Genomic DNA, 20,645 nt, shown 5'->3' on the forward strand with positions numbered 1-20,645 from the left:
TAAAATTTTTATTGGCCTTGAAAATTTTGAGGGGTATTGGTGAAGCATTTTGTAGGATGTTCCTTTATTGGAATTTGTCATGTGTTTTCCTCATGATAAGACTGGAATTATGGGTTATTGGGAGAAAGAGGACAGTGATAAAGTGCAATTTTCACATGCTATCAAGAGTATGTAATGTGCACATGGTTTATGACTTGATATTGACCTTGATTACCTGGCTGAGGTAGTGTTTGTCTTCATTAAAAAGTTACTCTTTTCCCCCATTCCATACTGTACTCTTCGGAAGTAAGTCATTATATACAGCCCACATGTAAGGAATGGGAGCTGATTTTGCTGGATATAGAATTCTTGGTTAACCGATTTTTTTTCCCTTTTAACATTTCAGATATACCATTCCAGTATCTTCTGACTTCCATTATTTCTGCTGGGAAATTAGTAGTCAGTCTCATCTTTGTCCTTTTTGTAACATGTTTCTCTTTTGCTGCTTTCAAGAGTTTTTTGTGGGTTTTGGTGAGCTGTTTTTGTTAAGTAGGAAAATTGTTTAATTTCTTCCAGAATTTTGAGTTCTCGTCCACTAGGTAAGGAGTGATGATGATGAGAGTGAAAATTGCATAGACTCTAAGTCACATCTAGAAGTATCACTAAGACATAACATTCACTAAATGACATTACATTCACTAAATGGCATTGTGGTTTAATTTGGTCACTTATTGAGGTAGTTGAGTTATTTAAACATCTAGCAGAAAAACAGATGAAATTGCTACTGGCAGTTCTGGGTTCCTATACCTCCAGGATCCATCCTTTCTTCCTCCACTTCCTGAGTAATTCTGTTAGTATTTTTCAGAAGCTTGTTTGAAGTTTTATTTCAGTGTCTGGTTTTTGGGCTCTTCTTACAAGCTGTTATAACCTTGACATCTCTAGAAGGCATCACCATCAGGTAAAAACTATTCTGTGGGGAAAAAGTCTTTCTTATTTTGATGAAACAGTTCTGAGAATAACCTGGTTGCTAATTCAAACCCATTGTTGTGATTTTCTTGTTGTATACTACACTGTTGTCTGTAGATCCCTTCATCCCTAAAGACATCATGAACAGCATTTTGTTTTGATGGAAATAGAATTGGATTGCAAGAGAATTCTGTTAGTATTCAATCTCTGATGTCAGTTAAGGTATAAAAAAATTCATATTGATTGAGCACTTGTCATCTGTCAGGTGTCATGGTAGACACTTTACGTTTTGTTTTTCTTTTTTTTTTTTTTGCGGTACGTGGGCCTCTCACTGCTGCGGCCTCTCCCGTTGCGGAGCACAGGCTCCGGACGGGCAGGCTCAGCGGCCATGGCTCACGGGCCCCGCCGCTCCACGGCATGTGGGATCTTCCCAGACCGGGGCACGAACTTGTGTCCCCTGCATCGGCAGGCGGACTCTCAACCACTGCGCCACCAGGGAAGCCCTTGTTTCTTTTTTAATCCTTATAACAACCCTGTAAGGTAGGTATTAATATGCCCATTTTACCCTTGATACTATTCTCAAAGAACTTAATTCCCCCCCCTCTTTTTTTCCCTATGCATCTGATTCTAGCCTCTTAATTAAGGGTATGTCTGGCAATGCAGAGAGTTACCTTATGATTGGAACCCTAAGTGTCAATTATTCCTCTGACCACAGTTTTGATCAGTATGACCACATGACCTAATTTGATCACATGAGAATTAGACCCAGGGCTTTTGTCCTAATTATTGGAGGAAGAGAAATTTTATTTTCCTGCTGGATTTGAACATGGGAGAATACAGCCCTGTGGCTGCTGGCAGTCATCTTGCTGCCACACAAATCCCACCTGAATAAGGAAACCTGACTGAGAGCACAGGGAAGTGGGAAGTGTAAGGTCTGGGTGAAATTGTTTACCTCTTGGATTACCCATACCTGAAGCCAGGTATATCTCTACTTTTTAGTTACATGAGCCAAAAAATTATTCTTTTGCTTAAGTCAGTATGAGTAGATTTTCTGCCTCTTGCAAATGAAATAACCCTGACTGATATAACCTTTTTTCTCTTTCCTTCATTGAGCAAATCTGTGCAAAGCCTTCTTTAGAAAGGGAATTAGACTGAGATAAAAGCAATACTCTTTGATGTTTTGATCCTGCAGTTTGGGGACTAAGTGTCCTTGGACTAGTCCTGTCTTTTCTCTAGGCTTTGATTTTCTCTTTTAAGTAATAAATTTATTTCTCTATACATGGATTAAACTATATTTCTAATGGTCCCTCTTGGTCTAAAATTCTTTGGTTCTAGGAAGTCCTTATTTCAAACTAAAATGTTAGTGACTCTAAGATTTAATAGAAGTTACGATCTTAAGTTTTGAAATCAAACACATGTACATTTGAAACCTGGTTCTGCCGCTTACTAGTTACATAACCAAAAGTAAGTTTCCTGACCTGTTTTAATATTCCTCATTATAAAGGGGGTATCATTCATGGGGTGGTTGCAAGGATTAAATTAAATAATGTATACGTAATCACATAGTGTAAGAACTCAATAAATGATTATTATTATTTATTACTCCTTCCAAATGACATCCTTATCTTAAAATAGCGTTTCCCAAGATGTGTTTGGTGGAAAACAGTCCTGCAAATGCTCTCACAAAAGGATTTTGTAGTCAAATATGTTTAGGAAATGCTTATGCTCTGCCTTCCTCTGTTTTCAAGGCACATCAACACATTAAAAGCTCTAGAAAGTTCTTCAATAAATAAATCTGCTTAAATTTGTTGATCCAGCGTCCCAAACATATTTGACTGTACACTTTTTTCTTTCACAGGTGCATACCTATTAACATGTATTAACAAGAAAAGAGTTGAAACCTTTCAGGTGTGATTTCAGGCATCTATCAATGGGTAGAAGCAGTGGAAAGGAGAATTTGGGGGGATTCCAGGCATTCCCGAATGTGAGTTCTTTTTAACTCCTTACTGGAAAATAAGGCTTTATCCAAAAACTTTAGCCTGCTTCAGAAGTTGATAAACTTCTGTGAGCCTGCCACCTGTTTTTTATAAATAAAGCTTTATTAGAACATAATCATGTTCATCCATTTATGCATTATCTATAGCTGCTTCAGTATTACAAGGGCAGAGTTGAGTAGTTGTGACAGAGACTGAATGGCCTGCAGAGTCTAAAATGTTTACTATCTGGCCCTTAAAAACCATTTATGTTAGCTCTGGCTTGATGGCAAGATTACATCTGTAAGAACTCTGATTAGGTTTTTAATCCATTTTAGTAAATTCTTGTTGTTTCTAGTTCATAAGGTGAGATGCTATGTCTTTATATAAATAATCCTAACTATAGAAAAGATACCGGAAGAACCCAGCAACTCTTTTACTCAAAGGGAACAGAAGAAGAGGGAAACTGTCTGAAAAGACAGGAATTTATAGCTTGCAGGAACTTTATTTCCCTTCAGCTGTGGGGGCCTTAACTCTGAACACAGAGTAGTTCTCTGAGGAATTGCACAGTGGTACAATTTTCTTATGAAATTGTCTAATGTTATCTTCATGTAGCACTAAGTTGTATTTTAGAATAATGATATCATTTGAGATATTACTATATCTTTTGTTATGTTTGGTAAGTTGCACAGTAATTGTTGTTGAATTACTTTTGGAGTAGCAGTGCCACTGAGGGGGAGAATCAAGAAGTTTCTTTACTGAAAAGGTTAAGAAGAGCCTACTTTAGGTCCTGTGGGTTTGGATTCATGGCTGATACCACATCAGTAGCTATCAGGGAAATGAATGGACTTCTGAGAAGAGGCACCCAACTTGCGAATTTGTATCATATCATAAGCAGCTTGTATAAATATCTGGCTAAGATTTCTCTTTTCCAATTTTTAGAGGATGGAAGGAAACTGTGCCTTATCATATAAACTAGGAATGCTTGGTCTCACAGGAGATTTACTTTATGGTTGCAGAAATTAATTTTGAGCTCTGAGTTTTAAGAGTCTCTGTCTATCCACTCATTCAACAATTCACTTGGAACTGATTCCATACCATATGTTGAGTATGTAGGGGGGTGAGCAGATTAGATAACATCCTTGCCCTCAAGGAGATCAAAAGTTTAATGGGAGATACATACAACAAAAAAGTACTGAGATAACTGTATAACTGTCAGCTGTGATGTATGCTCTGCAGTGGTAGGTAACAAGAGGGATCATTAGCTAGATAGGGTGGTCCAGGATATCATGTCTGAGCACTTCTCCTGAACGCTGAAAGATGTCATGGAACCAGGACTACCTGGAGAACAGAAAGACATTCCAGGTAGTGGGAGCAGCATGAGGAGAAGACTTTATTAAATATGGTGGTTACGTTTTAGAAAAAAGATGTCAGATCCTAGATATTGAAATTGGTATATTCTTTTTTTTAAATTAATTTTTTTATTAAATATGGTGGTTACGTTTTAGAAAAAAGATGTCAGATCCTAGATATTGAAATTGGTATATTCTTTTTTTTAAATTAATTTATTTTTGGCTGCATTGGGTCTTCGTTGCTGCGCGTGGGCTTTCTGTAGTTGTAGTGAGGGGGGCTACTCTTCATTGTGGTGCACGGGCTTCTCGTTGCGGTGGCTTCTCTTGTGCAGCACAGGCTCTAGGTGTGCGGGCTTCAGTAGTTGTGGCACACGGGCTCAGTAGTTGTGGCATGCAGGCTATAGAGCGCAGGCTCAGTAGTTGTGGTTCACGAGCTTAGTTGCTCCACGGCATGTGGGATCTTCCTGGACCAGGGCTTGAACCCGTGTCCCTTGCATTGGCAGGCGGATTCTTAACCACTGCACCACCAGGGAAGCCCTCTTGGTATATTCTTGAATTAGTTTATTTTCAAGTAACTTCACTGTTCTTGGCCTCAACCTTACCATCTCTTATATAGCAATAGTAGCTTCAACATGAGTGCTTTATAGAAAACCATGGGAGACCTTGCTAATACTTTGTTCAGAATTAATGGGAAAAAAATAGCTTCTATGTTAATGTCGTCTCACTTGTTAAAATCTCAGATAACGATGCCAGGCTGAATCTCAGTGGTCACTCAAGCATCCTCATATTTGTATAGGGGTAGAGTGTGACAGAATATGAATTAGAATTCCATTCCATGTTTTTTGTAATTTGAGTCAAATACACCAAATCTGAGATGATATTACTTCTAAATTGCTGACTGGAAGAAAAATTCCCAGTGCTATTTATGTAATTTATTGTGAGTTAAAAAATGAAAATAAAGTAAAATAAAATAAAATTCTTTATTAAGCAATTTGCCCCAAACTATACTAAGTAAGTCTCTATGGATAAAAATACTCATAAATAGTCATGTTTTATCAAAGTCAAATACAGGGCAAACACTCTTGTTCATGGACTAATAAACCTGAGTTATTAAATAAAATCTGTGTTGTACTCTTTAACTTAAGATTCCATCCATTAATAAAAGTTAAATAAAAATGTAAAGATGGAATATTGTTTAAAGAAGAAATAATCACCAGTACTTCCAGTTGAATCCAGCTCAGTGAAATGCAAATTTTATAAATTCCAATCCATCAAATAGAAATTTTACTATAAAAGGTTTTCATGGAAATAATAGCTGTCAACTATCAATTAATGCACACGGTCCCATTTTCCTTAAGTACGGTATTGAACTTTAATGAAAGGTTACTTATTCTATCAAATTGCTTTATACTTCATAAGACTAAACTTAACCAAAAATTAACATCGGTATTCCATGAAGAGAGCATGCAAACAAAATTCACCTAAATGACAGGGGAGCCTAAATGTTTTTGTTGCACGCCGAGAAATATGCTTCCAACACACATTTTAAAAATGCAAAGAATTCATTTTTTAAACCAATGCTAACAGAAAATTTAACCCGTTCTCAACTGCGTGTCTCTTCTGGATTTTTTTGCCTCCTTACTTTGAGCCACATAAGACACAGGAGCATTGTTTTTGTGTATGTCAATAGGGGGGAAAAAAACCCAAAACTCAGCTGCGGCCAGTGTGGGATGTGCTAGCAAGGCAAGGGATTTGAACCCAATATACTTGGGTTCAAATTCTAGCTCTGTCATTCACAAGCTGTGTAATCCTGATCTAGCTGTTCAGTCCTGAACTTAAAATTCTTCATCTGTAAAGTGAGAACAGTAGACTTTTCTTTGAAGATTGCGCTGAATATTAAGGAGAAAAGTGTACAGACAGTTTGGAACGCAGCAAGTGTCTAATAAATGGTAGCTGTACTTACTATTTCAGAACTGGCACAAGGTTAGGTAAGGGTGTCAATATCCTAATGTAGAAAGTCACTGCCCTCCCAAGTTAGAGGTGCCCCTAGGTAGGAAGGTCTTAATGGATTTTTGCAGTTTTGCAAAACAACACATTCAGATCTCCAGAAGTGACAACATACTTGTGATATAATGAAGAGTGACTGATAATAATGCTAATGACCCAGGCATGGCTCTATGGCCTTTGAAAACTGCCTAAACACCTGATGAAAATTTCTCTTAGAAAAACTGTGTGCAAAGACCTGTATGCAGAAAATTGTAAGACACTGATGAAAGAAATTAAAGATGATACAAATAGATGGAGAGATATACCACGTTCTTGGATTGGAAGAATCAACATTGTGAAAATGACTCTACTACCCAAAGCAATTTACAGATTCAGTGCAATCCCTATCAAACTACCACTGGCATTTTTCACAGAACTAGAACAAAAAAATTCACAATTTGTATGGAAACACAAAAGACCCCGAATAACCAAAGCAATCTTGAGAATGAAAAACGGAGCTGGAGGAATCAGACTCCCTGACTTCAGACTATAATACAAAGCTACAGTAATCAAGACAGTATGGTACTGGCACTAAAACAAAAAGATAGATCAATGCAACAGGATAGAAAGCCCAGAGATAAACCCACGCACCTATGGTCACCTTATCTTTGATAAAGGAGGCAGGAATGTACAGTGGAGAAAAGACAGCCTCTTCAATAAGTGGTGCTGGGAAAACTGGACAGGTACATGTAAAAGTATGAGGTTAGAACACTCCCTAATACCATACACAAAAGTAAGCTCAAAATGGATTAAAGACCTAAATGTAAGGCCAGAAACTATCAAACTCCTAGAGGAAAACATAGGCAGAACACTCTATGACATAAATCACAGCAAGATCCTTTTTGACCCACCTCCTAGAGAAATGGAAATAAAAACAGAAATAAACAAATGGGACCTAATGAAACTTCAAAGCTTTTGCACAGCAAAGGAAACCATAAACAAGACCAAAAGACAACCCTCAGAATGGGAGAAAATATTTGCAAATGAAGCAACTGACAAAGGATTAATCTCCAAAATTTACAAGCAGCTCATGCAGCTCAATAAGAAAAAAACAAACAGCCCAATCCAAAAATGGGCAGAAGACCTAAATAGACATTTCTCCAAAGAAGATATACAGATTGCCAACAAACACATGAAAGGATGCTCAACATCATTAATCATTAGAGAAATGCAAATCAAAACTACAATGAGATATCATCTCACACTGGTCAGAATGGCCATCATCAAAAAATCTAGAAACAATAAATGCTGAAGAGGGTGTGGAGAAAAGGAAACCCTCTTGCACTGCTGGTGGGAATGTGAATTGGTACAGCCACTGTGGAGAACAGTATGGAGGTTCCTTAAAAAACTACAAATAGAACTACCATATGACCCAGCAATCCCACTACTGGGCATATACCCTGAGAAAACGATAATTCAAAAAGAGTCAGGTACCAAAATGTTCATTGCAGCTCTATTTACAGTAGCCAGGACATGGAAGCAACCTAAGTGTCCATCATCGGATGAATGGATAAAGAAGATGTGGCACATATATACAATGGAATATTACTCAGCCATAAAAAGAAATGAAATTGAGTTATTTGTAGTGAGGTGGATGGATTTAGAGTCTGTCATACAGAGTGAAGTAAGTCAGAAAGAGAAAGACAAATACCGTATGCTAACACATATATATGGAATCCAAGAAAAAAAAAGCATGTTATGAAGAACCTAGGGGTAAGACGGGAATAAAGACACAGACCTACTAGAGAATGGACTTGAGGATATGGGGAGGGGGAAGGGTAAGCTGGTACAAAGTGAGAGAGTGGCATGGACATATATACACTACCAAACGTAAAATAGATAGCTAGTGGGAAGCAGCCGCATAGCACAGGGAGATCAGTTCGGTGCTTTGTGACCACCTACAGGGGTGGGAATAGGGAGGGTGGGAGGGAGATGCAAGAGGGAGGAGATGTGTGGATATATGTATACGTATAGCTGATTCACTTTGTTATAAAGCAGAAACTGACATACCATTGTAAAGCAATTATACTGTAATAAAGATGTTTAAAAAAAACCCAAAAAACCATGTGCATATCAGTATGGAATGGCACTGAGTGATGCTAACTAAATAAACAATAAAGTAGAATCAGGAGATGTGATTTCTTTTCCCAGCTCTAATGTTAACTGAATGCATGTCCTTGGATAGTTCTCCCTTTCTAGACATCAGTTTCCCCTCCTGTTAGGTAAGCAATGGGCAGGTGTGCGTGGAAAAGTATAAATAGCAAGGAGAGGTGGGGCTCTGGCTAAACGGCAAGTGTGTGTGTCCCACGCAGGGACAGCCTCCTCTCAGCTCCAGCTGACTGTTGCCTTGTGAGAACCTGGACCCAGTATTGCTAGATCTGCAAGAAAAGTCAGAAATTCAGACTTGGCAAATAATTAAAAATGATTATTTAAAAACCCTGTGCTGGTCAAGGAAAACACATTTACAGGAGGATTTCATGCTTTTGGGCTGCCCATTTATAACTCTAGGGTGGATGTTTTCTGAAAGCTCTGTCCAGGTCTGCAGATTTCTAATTTTAAGAAAGTTTCCTTTTTGTTGGGTTCTCTACACTATAATCCTGAAAAAATGACTTACAAAACCCAAATAGATTTTGGCATGAACTAAGCTTAAATTGACTGCCTTCTATCACGAATTAATATTAACCAGAGCTTGTCAGATACTAAATATTTGTTTTAGGAATACACACAGCCTCGGCTTTCATCTGGGTTAAGCTCTAATCTTTGGCCTGTCAGTTCCAGGATATAGCACTGGATAAATCATGCTCTCTTGAACAGATAGATGCCAGGGTGGTTGTATACAAATGGAACAATGTGTCAATGAACACCCGAGTTTGGGTTACATCTACTATAAACATCGACATTCTTTTGCAATGAGCCCATTTGCTGCTTAAGCACTTAAACCTTTGGAAGGTTTGATGCTTCTGTGCTCAATCAGGTTCTAATGATTTCAGATGTTTGCAATTAATGAACCATTAGATTAATTAGTGGAGTACCATTAGAAGGGTTTCAGAATTGGGTCAGAACCACAGACAAACTATTACCTGGCAGTCACCAGAGGCAAAATGGTGAGAAGTTGAATTAATGATTTTATTCACTACTCCTATCCCTCCCTGCATATGCACTTTTCTTCTTGGTAAAAGATTAGCCCTGACCAGTGTCTAAGTTCGGCAAAACAGAAAGGGAGGAGAGGGTTGAAAAAAAAAGAAAGAAAAATGATCGTTTCATATACCTCCAGTTAAGAGTTGATCTTCTGAAGACTGAGATTTTCAGTGGTACCAAATTGACACCATTTCTCAGTGTTTGTCTGAATCTCTCGCTCTCTCTGGGCTTTTTTCCTAAGCTCCTATGTTTTATTAATTATGTAACACATCGGCCATCTTAGAAAAATGATTAATGGGACTTCAGAAACATGGAAATAAATAAGCCAAGCTTCAATATATGATTATGTAAGCTTGATATAAACCCCAGGGTAGCCATCTTTTAAGAAGTGTGCCTAAGGAGTTGAACACAGCCTGTCGCTACAGTACTTAAAGCCTGGCAGCACCATGAGTTATCACCTGGTGGTGGATGGTGCTTTAGATGAATTTGTAATTTAAAAAGTTAAATTAACCCTGAAATATATTATTTGTCTGTTTCCCACTCAGGAAAGAGATCTTCACATAAACAGATTCTTACTGGCTGGTGTGAAGAGTCATTCCAAGGTAAGCTAAGCTCAGATACGTGCTAAGTTGATGGTGGCTGTTATTTTTTTATAGCAAAGAAAGTCAGTTTTTGGAAAAGGACACCACCACTGCAAAAACGTATTTTCAAAGAAAATGCTGTTGCTTTCTTCATAGTTTGTGTGGTTACCTGATACTTTGTCATGCATTTATTTGCCTATTTGTTCATTTTGGGTCTCCCCACTAGAATATAAACTCCATGAGGTCAGGGTGTTGGTTATTTAGTTCAGGGCTCTATCTCACTGACTATAAGAATTCTGATTCACAGCAGATACTCAATAAATATTTGTTGAGTGAATGCTGAAATGAGTATTTGTTGTCAAGAGAAGATGACTTTGGAATTTGTGTGGTCCTGGAAGAATATTGATTGGCCCAGGCAGTGATATTACTGCTTTGTGGGCAGGCTCATTTATTCGTTTATTCAAACAATCTTTATTGAGGACCTACTATATCCTAGACCCTGTTCTAAACACTGCAGATATGGCAGTTCACAGTGCACAGTTCCTCCTCCTTATGGACCTTACCTTCTCATGGGGAAAACAGAAATCAAACGTGTAATTACACAAGGGGTATATTTCATGAAAAGTTGGGTAATAATTTTGAAGGAAAAAATACAGGAGCCATGAGAACATGTTGAAATGGAAGCCTAGTCTAGCTTGGAAAGAAAATCTACCCTAGGGAAGTAATATTTAACCTGAGACTTTAAGGATAAATAGGACTTGGAGAGTGTTCGGAGCAGAGGGAAAGCATGAGTAAAGGTCCTGAGGTGGGAGCAGCTTCACTTTTGAAATGTAGCAAGCAAATCAGTGTGGCTGTAGTAGAGAGAGAAAGGAGGAGAGGGCAGAGCATGGAAAGAAAGCAAGCTTGTGTGAAATGACTGTGTCTGTGAAAGCCATACTGAAGGATTCTGCCTTTGTCCTGAAAGCAGTGTCATTGAAATGTTCCAAGTAAGGTAGTAAAGTGATCAAATTTTAATTTCAAAAAAGTTATTCAAGTAAATTAGAAATAAAATTATTTTTAAATGGTAAGAAGAATCCATTTTTAGTTTTCCTTGGGTTCTCTTACAAGAGGGAAATAACTGATACTTTTAAAGTAAAGTAATAAAGAGCTAATGGTTGGGGGCAAAAAGACCTTATCTCCAATTATCCATGTGTTAATTCAGTTCTACTCCAGAAACATCTTCATCTGAGCCTACTTCTGAAAGTGAGACAAACTTCAGAGATTTAATGAGATTTATTGGTTTTGTTCTGAATTAAATAAGAAATTGCTAAGGTGGTAGGTGTTCAAAATGTTTTCCCCCTTTGCTAAACTTGCATAGATACTGTTAATTCATGAAATTATTTGATCAATTGTTCTTTAATTTGTACAACAAATATATTAGAAGAACCTCGTATATGTCATGCCTTAGTTGCCAGGGCTAGAAATGAACGTAAAAATATTCTCTGTGAGCCATGTAAATGGTGTTCAACAAGTGTTTGACAAATGGCTGAATGATAAATAGGGTGCTTCCAATCAGGAATGGACACAGATAATCCAATGTGGCCCTTGTTATAAGATATATAAGAAAAAGAAAGTGCTCTGGGAGAAACCAATCTTACATGAGCATAAAAAGAATAGGAGGATATCAGGGAAGGCGCCAGTGAGCAGATAACATTTAATTTGGCTTTGGAAAAATCAATAGGAGTTCCTAAGCAAAGAACATAGCAAAAACAATAGCCAACAGGCAGAATTGCCTAAATCTTAGTCATTTTGTGGTTTAACCTCTCATATACCACATTCTTAATTTTTGCCATGACCTTTTCCTTTCTATACTCTTGTTTATTTTAAAATTTTTATTTTTTCTAGCCATTATCTATTTTTATCACAATCACAGATTAAGGTTGGAATATGAGTGGTGGGAAAGTACTTTCACCTCCTTGGTTAAATATATTCCTAGGTATTCTTTTTGATTCAATGGTAAAAGGGATTGTTTTCTTGATTTCTCTTTCTGATACTTCATTGTTAGGGTATAGAAATGCAATGTAGTTATATATATTAATTTTGTATCTTGCAACTTTACTGAATTCATTTATTAGTTCTAATAGTTTTTTGGTGGAGTCTTTAGAGTTTTCTTTATATGGTGTCATGTCATCTGCAAGTAATGACAGTTTTACTTCTTCCCTTCCAATTTGGATGCCTTTTATTTCTTTTTCTTCTCTGATTGCTATGGTTAGGACTTCCAATACTATGTTGAATAAAAGTGGTGAGAGCAGCCATCCTTGTCTTGTTCTTGATCTTAGGGGAATAAGCTTTCAACTTTTCACTGTTGAGTATGATGTTAGCTGTGGGTTTGTCATAAATGGACTTTATTATGTAGAGGTATATTACCTCTATACTAACTTTGTTAAGAGTTTTTATCATGAATGGATGTTGAATTTTGTTAAATGCTTTTTCTGCATCTATTGAGATGATCGTGTGATTTTTATCCTTTGTTTTGTTAGTTTTGTGTATCACATTGATTGATTTACAGATATTGAGCTATCCTTGTATCCCTGGAATAAATCCCACTTGATTGTAGTGTATGATCCTTTTAATGTATTGTTTAATTTGGTTTGCTAATATTTTGTTGAGGATTATACTCGTGTTTAATATTTTTTATTTAAATAGACTTAAAAGTTTACTCTTATCCTAGGTAATAAGAGCTATAAAAGCATGGTTCAATGTATTGATTTCAGTTTTCCTTAATACATATTTGAAGAAATAAACATGCTAAAGATTGCTTATCCTATGTCCATTTTCCCCATTCCCTTTTTCTAACAGAACCCCAATGTGTTGGGTTATCCATCCACCTTTCTTTCATGCAATAACATGCCACATTCTCAGTTCAGGAAGATAGAACCTAATTAGTCTAGTTATCACTTTTCATTCTGCTCTTCTGTGATGGGTTCAGGGGCAGTCATATGTCCCAGTTCTGGCCAATGAGAGGTAATAGAGGTCTGCAAGGGGATTTTGGGGAAAGATTTTCTTATTCTGAAGAAGACATCTGAAGAGGATATTTCTGCAACTCTGGAGCTGCATAAACTCATCTTGTGACCATCAAAGAAGCCAGCCTGCAGGTAAGGCTCACATGTTAAGTGGCAGAGTGGACACATGGAAAGAATCTTGATGTTGATGAATCATATAACCGCTCTCTTAACCAGCTGAGAGTTGCTCTAGTTCTGGATCTCTTACTGTATAAGAGAATAGTAAACGTCTAGATAGTAAATATTTTAGACTTTATAGACCAAAGGCAGTGATCAGGGATATTATATAAGTATGTATATAACAAGAGACAAAACAAATTTCTACCAATTACTTATTGATGAAATTCAAAATATAAAAATAATAGAGTATAATTTTTTATAGTAGAGATTTACGAAGGAGAAGAATGGATTTGTGTGTGTGTGTGTGTGTGTGTGTGTATGTATGTGTGTGTGCGTGCGCTCTCTATCACCAAGTGGTTTGCAAATATTTATCTGTAAAAACCATTCCATGCAAAGTCATGCAAAGGTTCAGATTTGACTGGTGGGCTATAGCTTGCCAACCCCTGTTTTAAGGCAATTTTTCTTTAACAATTTGTATTGGTTGAAAATTATTCACAAATAATCTCTACTATTCATAGCCAAGGGTATTCTAATTGACACACATTAAACTTCAGAATAAAAATTTCTCTATGAATCACCCCAGACCATCTTACGTTCACCATGGGATGATTAACCAACTTTAGGAAATAGTAGTTTACATTCATTAAACACTTATTATGTGCCCAGTATTGGATTCTAAATATTTTACATGTATGAATGAATTTAATCCTTACAAAAACCCATCAGGTAGGCATTATTATCATTGCCATTATTATCATTGCCATTTTGTATATGAGAAAATTATGTCACCGAGCAGTTAAATAGTTCTGCTAAAGGGAGGTGGTTAGTAATGTTAGTAATTCTCTGCCACTGTGATATTCACTATGGTCTTTCATCCCAAAATATGTGCAAATGAACCATTTACATAAACTTGCTTCTGATTCGAACTTCCCAAACTAACTGGCACATCTCAGGGAAGTCAGATATGGAAACAGATGATGTAGCTTAAAAAAAAATTATCATTACATTTCTTTATGGTTAAAGAGCATCTGGAGCAATTTAAGAAGTTAGAAAGGGAATAAGATGTTTTACAACATAATGTGCCCCAGGATTGCCATACAAGTGGGAAACGTGTTAGTTGAATAATGGCTCCATGCCTTCCTTTTTTGGTATGCCTTATGCAGATTTTGAGAACATTACTGTAGTGAGGTTAGGTCTTTATTTATTTAGTTTTGAAGAATTTTCTTTAATTCTAGCATTCCAGGGAATAACGTAGCACTCCAAATAATAATTCATACTAAAAATGGAAAAAATGGAGAAATTGTACCCTGCACGGGGTAGAGAACAAAGAATAAAAATGTGAATCGTTAAAAAGCAAAAAACAAAGACTGTAAATAAACCCCTATAATTATGTATCACAAAAGGAAAGCCACTCCAAATGGTTCAGCAGCCTCATCACCAGCCTCACTAATAATCATTGCAATCTAGTCTCTCCCTTAAGATAACGAGCAGCACACACTGAAAAAAACAGTGTAAACATGAACAACAGTTTCTCATCTAAAAACAAAACAAAATTCAATGGCTCACCTTAAGGTTTGCTACTGAGCCCTAGTGCAGAGAATTTTAATTTACAATCTGTCCCTTCCTTTAAAAGGTCAACCAAGGGGGAGATACTACAGAATTATGAAGGTTGCCTTACTAACTAGACAATACATTTCTCCCTGACCTCCCCCAGTGGTGGTCCCATCTGAAATGAACGCAGAGAATTAATGCTTCAATAATTAACCAAATTTAAAGACAATAATTAGTAAACAATTTTGTCACCCTAAAAACTGTAGTGCTGCCATTAACATTTCTATAGTTCTCCAATTACATTATAAATCAAAAGTAATACAAAAAGACAGTGTAATAATGAGAATGCAAAGCCTGCATCAAAAATTCAGATGTCAGCTTCTCCCTCTCTCTGTCATCCTTCTGTTAATTTATTTTATTTTCTCAAGCAATGTAGCCACAAACGCATCATCATAATAAATGCCCCTTTTACCTCAGAAAATGATACTTATTAATAGAGCCAAGAAACAATATAGAATATAGGGTTTATTATTTTTTCTTCTCCACACCTGCCCTTTCTTCTCTAGAATTTCTTTTGAAAGACAAAAAAGTAAAAATCCTCGTGAACAGGGAAGAAAGGACTGAAGAAACATTATGCAAAACAGATGTAAAACAGTCTATAATGTTGCATGTTATTATTGATACTTTATTTCTGTCTTTTTTTTGCTTGTCAAGGTAATCAATAGAGTTCCTCTCCAGACTCATCTTTATGTTTCCTCTCAATTATTGTTCCACAAAAAATTGGATCATCTCAAACATACCTAGTAGGATAGAAGGAAAGATAAGTCAGTTTTTATTGTTTTTTTTTTAAGATGATATTTTATCTGTTGGAGTGGATTAAATTGCTGTACTTTTTTTAAAATTGATATATTAGACATTATTATATTTATTTATTTATTTTGGGCTGTGTTGGGTCTTCGTTTCTGTGCGAGGGCTGTGTTGGGTCTTTGTTTCTGTGCGAGGGCTTTCTCTAGTTATGGCAAGCAGGGGCCACTGTTCATCGTGGTGCGTGGGCCTCTCACTGTCGCGGCCTCTCTTGTTGTGGAGCACAGGCTTCAGATGCGCAGGCTCAGTAGTTGTGGCTCACGGGCCTAGATGCTCCACGGCATGTGGGATCTTTCCAGACCAGGGCTCGAACCCGTGTCCCCTGCATTAGCAGGCAGATTCTCAACCACTGCACCACACCAGGGAAGCCCCATAAATTGCTGTACTTTTTGAGCACATTCTATTTTCCTGCTCCTTCAAGAAGTCATTTGCGGCTCTGCTTCTTGGATAATGTAGCCTATTTTATCAAAAAAAGAGTAGCTCTCAGTTTTGTTGCATATACATGGGCTTCTGGAGTGCTTGTGTGTTTGAATATCATACATTCACTTCAAGGGCTCCCTTTGACTTTCTGCATTGGGCAGAGCAAACTCATTCAAATGTCCCATCCCCAGCTACCGAAATGCTTATGCGAGGATGTCATTTAGGCATGGGTAAGGTCGATCATGAAGGTTTTAAAATCTGCTTCAATTTTTCAGGAATGTTTTGCATTCCAGTCACATATACCCCAGTATAAGAGGTCTTAGCCATTTGTAACTTGTCACCTGGTGGATTTCCAAAAATGAAACTAGAACATTCTTTAATACCATACACAAAAATAAACTCAAAATGAATTAAAGACCTAAATGTAAGACTGGATACTATAAAACTCTTAGAGGAAAACATAGGCAGAACACTCTTTGACATAAATTGCAGCAGTATCTTTTTTGATCCGTCTCCCAGAGTAATGGAAAAAAAACAAACAAAAATAAACAAATGGGACCTAATTAAACTCAAAAGCTTTTGCACAGCAAAGGAAACCACAAACAAAATTAAAAGACAGGCCACAGAATGGGAGAAAATATTTGAGAATGATGCAACTGAGAAGGGACTAGTCTCCAAAATCATGTGGCTCAATATCCAAAAAACAAACAACCCAGTCAAAAAATGGGCAGAAGAAGAAGACATACAGATGGCCAAGAGAGCACATGAAAAGCTGCTCAACATTGCTAACTATCAGAGAAATGCAAATCAAAACTACAATGAGGTATCACCTCACACCTGTCAGAACGGCCATCATCAAAACATCTGTAAACAATCCTGGAGAGGGTGTGGAGAAAAGGGAATGCTCCTACGCTATTGGTGGGAATACAGCCACTGTGGAGAACAGTGTGGAGGTTCCTTAAAAAACTAAAAATAGAATTATCATATCCTGCAATCCCACTCCTGGGCATATGTCTGGAGAAAAACATGGTTCTAAAGGATACGTGCACCCCAATGTTCATTGCAGCACTGTTTACAATAGCCAAGACATGGAAGCAACCGAAATGTCCATCGACAGACGAATGGATAAAGAAGACGTGGTACATACATACAATGGAATATTACTCAGCCGTTAAACAGAATGAAATAATGCCATTTACAGCAACATGGATGGACCTGGAGATTATCATATGAAGTGAAGTAAGTCAGACAGAGAACAAATATGATATCAGTTATATGCAGAATGTAAAAAAAACTGATAAAAATGAACTTATTTAGGGGGCTTCCCTGGTGGTGCAGTGGTTGAGAGTCCACCTGCCGATGCAGGGGACATGGGTCCGTGCCCCGGTCTGGGAAGCCGGGCCATGGCCGCTGAGCCTGCGCGTCTGGAGCCTGTGCTCGGCAACAGGAGAGGCCACAACAGTGAGAGGCCCACATGTACCACAAAAAAAAAAAGAAAAAAAAAGAACTTATTTACAAAATGGAAATAGACTCACAGACTTAGAGAATGAACTTACGGTTACCAGGGGGAAGGGTGGGGGGGAGGAATAGATTGGGAGTTTGGGATTGACATGTACACGCTACTATATTTAAAATAGATAACCAACAAGGACCTACTATAAAAAAATAAACAAAAAATAAAAATACAGAGGTGTAAAGCTGATGGCAGAGTAGCCCCTCTTTTCCCAAGGTTTCTGAAACATCTGTGAGAGAGGCGCAGAATTCACTGCCACATAGTTTAGATTTCCTGATAGGAATTCATTGTTTTGTGTGCCAGCCTGCATGCTGGCAGCAGTGTGGTTCCTGGGAGAAACCTGGCATTTGTGTTTTTAAGTCCACACTGGAGCACAGGACAGATCCCACTCAGAAGATTAGTGCACTTAGAGAAGCAGATGGGCTGTGTTTTACGAAAACTCCAAGTACATACATTCTAACTTGAATAAACCATACACGTGTGGAAGGGGAGTGATTATGTTATAAATGGATTGTTCACTTTTAGGGCGTTTACACAGAAGCATTCTTTTAGCTAGGCAAATTTTAACACATATGAAAGAGGATTTGATTTTGAAATCACTTGAACAGAATCTGTTGTAAGTACAGTTGACTCTTGAACAACATGGGTTTGAACTGCCTGGAGCCACTTAAATGAGAATTATTTTTTCCAATAAATGCTATAGTATACATGATCCGAGGTTGATTGAATCCATGGATGTGGAACCACAGATACAGAGGGCCAACTATAGGATCTGAGTGTCTGGATTTTGGTATCTGTGACAGGTCCTGTAACCAATCCCTTGTGGATACCCAGACACAGCTATACTTCAAATACACCACTTGGGGTGGGAGTACTGATTGGTCACAAATATTCTCTCTGTGACAAAAATGGAAATTAAAATTTAATGTTTTTATCTTTCCATCTAGTTTCTACCTAATGCCCGAATTATCTTAAAACAATGATGAAAGTTGTAATCAGAAATTCATCCAAATCAATTGTTCTAGTTTGATTTTGTGACTTCATTTAAAAGTTGAGCCAAGTCTAATTACAAGGGTTGAAAACATTGCTTCTTGATCTTTCCATGCATCTCTTCTGTTCATCCATACACACCTGAGCAGAGTTATTCTAAGCACATTGAATCTATGTATTCTCTCTGAGCCTCAGTTTATTATAGTAAGGGTCAGGAAAAAAATTATAAAAGAAATATTAAAAAAAAAGAAAAGAAGGGAAAAGCAAAAACTTCGACTTATTAAGAAACCCCTTTTAGCCAGTGGGGCTCTGAACGAATCCAGGGGCATCAATAGTTCCTGAACTGCAAAAATATTTCCTAGTCCTGTGAATTATAAAAACCTCTGAAGTTCAATATGAATCCCAAGTACACTGATAGTATTAGAAATATCATTTTTTAATAAAAATGCATAACAGAGTAGGACATAAAATGATGTATTTCTGTTTGAAACCATGAAAGGGCACCATATTTGTCTGGAAATGTGTATGTGAAATTTAAACAATCCCTGAAGACATGCATCTAGTTTTTTTTTTTTTTTGAGTTTGTTCTCAATTGAAATTCCACTTTCAAGGTTTGTGCTGCCAGCTCCCAACTTCACACTCTCCCTTGCTCCTGTTTCCCTCAGTTTCCTCCTGTTGGTGACCCTTTTCAGTTGCGCCCCTTGACTTATGGTCATTTGTATGATTGCTCTGCTTCACTTTATGGCAGTTTATGTCATACTGGTCTTGTCATAAATGACTACCACAAATTGAGGTAAAATGTCATAAAGCATTAGTGAGTCCCTGATTCTCAAGTTTCTTTAGAATAAGCCCTGACAGTTACCAACCATAGAAAAGCAGATTTGGACATTTGAAGGGTGCAGCATTTGTAAAACTAGTAATAACAATAAAAAATAAGAGTCACTACGTTTTACTGAACTTTCTGGGTCCCAATCACTATGTTACACTCATTTCATACATTAGCACATTCAGTTGTTCTTCTGTGTCTGTAGGTGACTGATTCCAAGACCCCTGTGGATACTAAAATCCACAGATGCTCAAGTCCCTTATATAAAATGGATTGTACATTTGGCCTGCTGGGTCTGCGGATGCTGCAACTGCGGATTCAACCAACTGCATTTTGGGATCCAGACGCAGATTTTGCAGCTATAGAGGACCAACTGTATAATTCTTGTTACTTCTCTATGTGGAAGAAACTATTATCACTCCTATTGTGCAGACTGGGAAACTGAGGCACGGAGAGGTTCAGCGCAGCCAATAAGTGGTGGAACTTCAAAAAAATCCATACTCTTATTCCAGAGCCCATGTTCTTACCCATTATGTGTTCAGGTGCTACAGCTAACCCTGGATGCAGATGAGGGGTTGAGTTGATTGAAATGTGGAATTTCACGTTTGGTAGACAGTTTACACTCTCTATAAGCCCTTGTTACCTTCAGACCTCTCCCACTCTCCTCCCCTTCCCAGCTCACAAGCCCTTCCAACACGGTGTGACGAAGCCCTGCTGTACTACATGTATTTTCTGACCTTGCCACATATTTTAGCTCCCAAATATTTGTAGCACCATTATTTCCTTTCCAGCTCACCCAGCTCACTCCTGAACTTGTCCTTCAACATCTCAGCTTTGCCAGCACTTCTTAAGCCAGAAACCTGAAGAAGTGCCTTTGATTCCTCCTCTTCCCAGCTTGCAAGTCCTGTCTTTGCTACCTGGGAGACGCATCTCACACCCATCCGCACTTCTTTTTCCCACCTTTCACAAGCTGGGTATTGCAAGCTGCTATCACGTTTTTCCTGAACTGGTGGAGAACTAGTTTCCACGAACACGCCTAATGCCCTCTCCTCTGTGTTCTACGTGGGAGCAAAAGCATTCATAAAACACAAGCTGTGATTGTGGAGCTGTTAGCCCCAGTTATCACTGTCATTGGCTTCCTTTTGTACTCCATCTGACTCCTGCCTCTCTCATGACCTTGTCTCATGCCCGGTCCCTGCCTCATGGGCCTCCCTCTGAACTAAGAGAATTCTTTCCTAACTTGGAAACTTCACACAGCTTTCCTCTCTGTCTTGGATTCCCAGCC

General features: G+C 37.8%; 1 long non-coding RNA gene across 1 annotated transcript in view; it reads left to right on the forward strand.

Moving 5' to 3' along the window:
• Positions 1 to 20,645, forward strand: part of LOC132593528 (uncharacterized) — a 320,558-nt gene that overhangs the window by 21,822 nt on the left and 278,091 nt on the right. The window contains exon 2 of the long non-coding RNA XR_009559140.1: positions 10,000 to 10,056. This is a non-coding gene — a long non-coding RNA (uncharacterized lncRNA). The remainder of the gene's footprint in view (positions 1 to 9,999; positions 10,057 to 20,645) is intronic.

Source organism: Globicephala melas, chromosome 15 (genome assembly GCF_963455315.2).
Source record: "Globicephala melas chromosome 15, mGloMel1.2, whole genome shotgun sequence".
In the NCBI taxonomy this organism is placed as follows: domain Eukaryota; kingdom Metazoa; phylum Chordata; class Mammalia; order Artiodactyla; family Delphinidae; genus Globicephala; species Globicephala melas.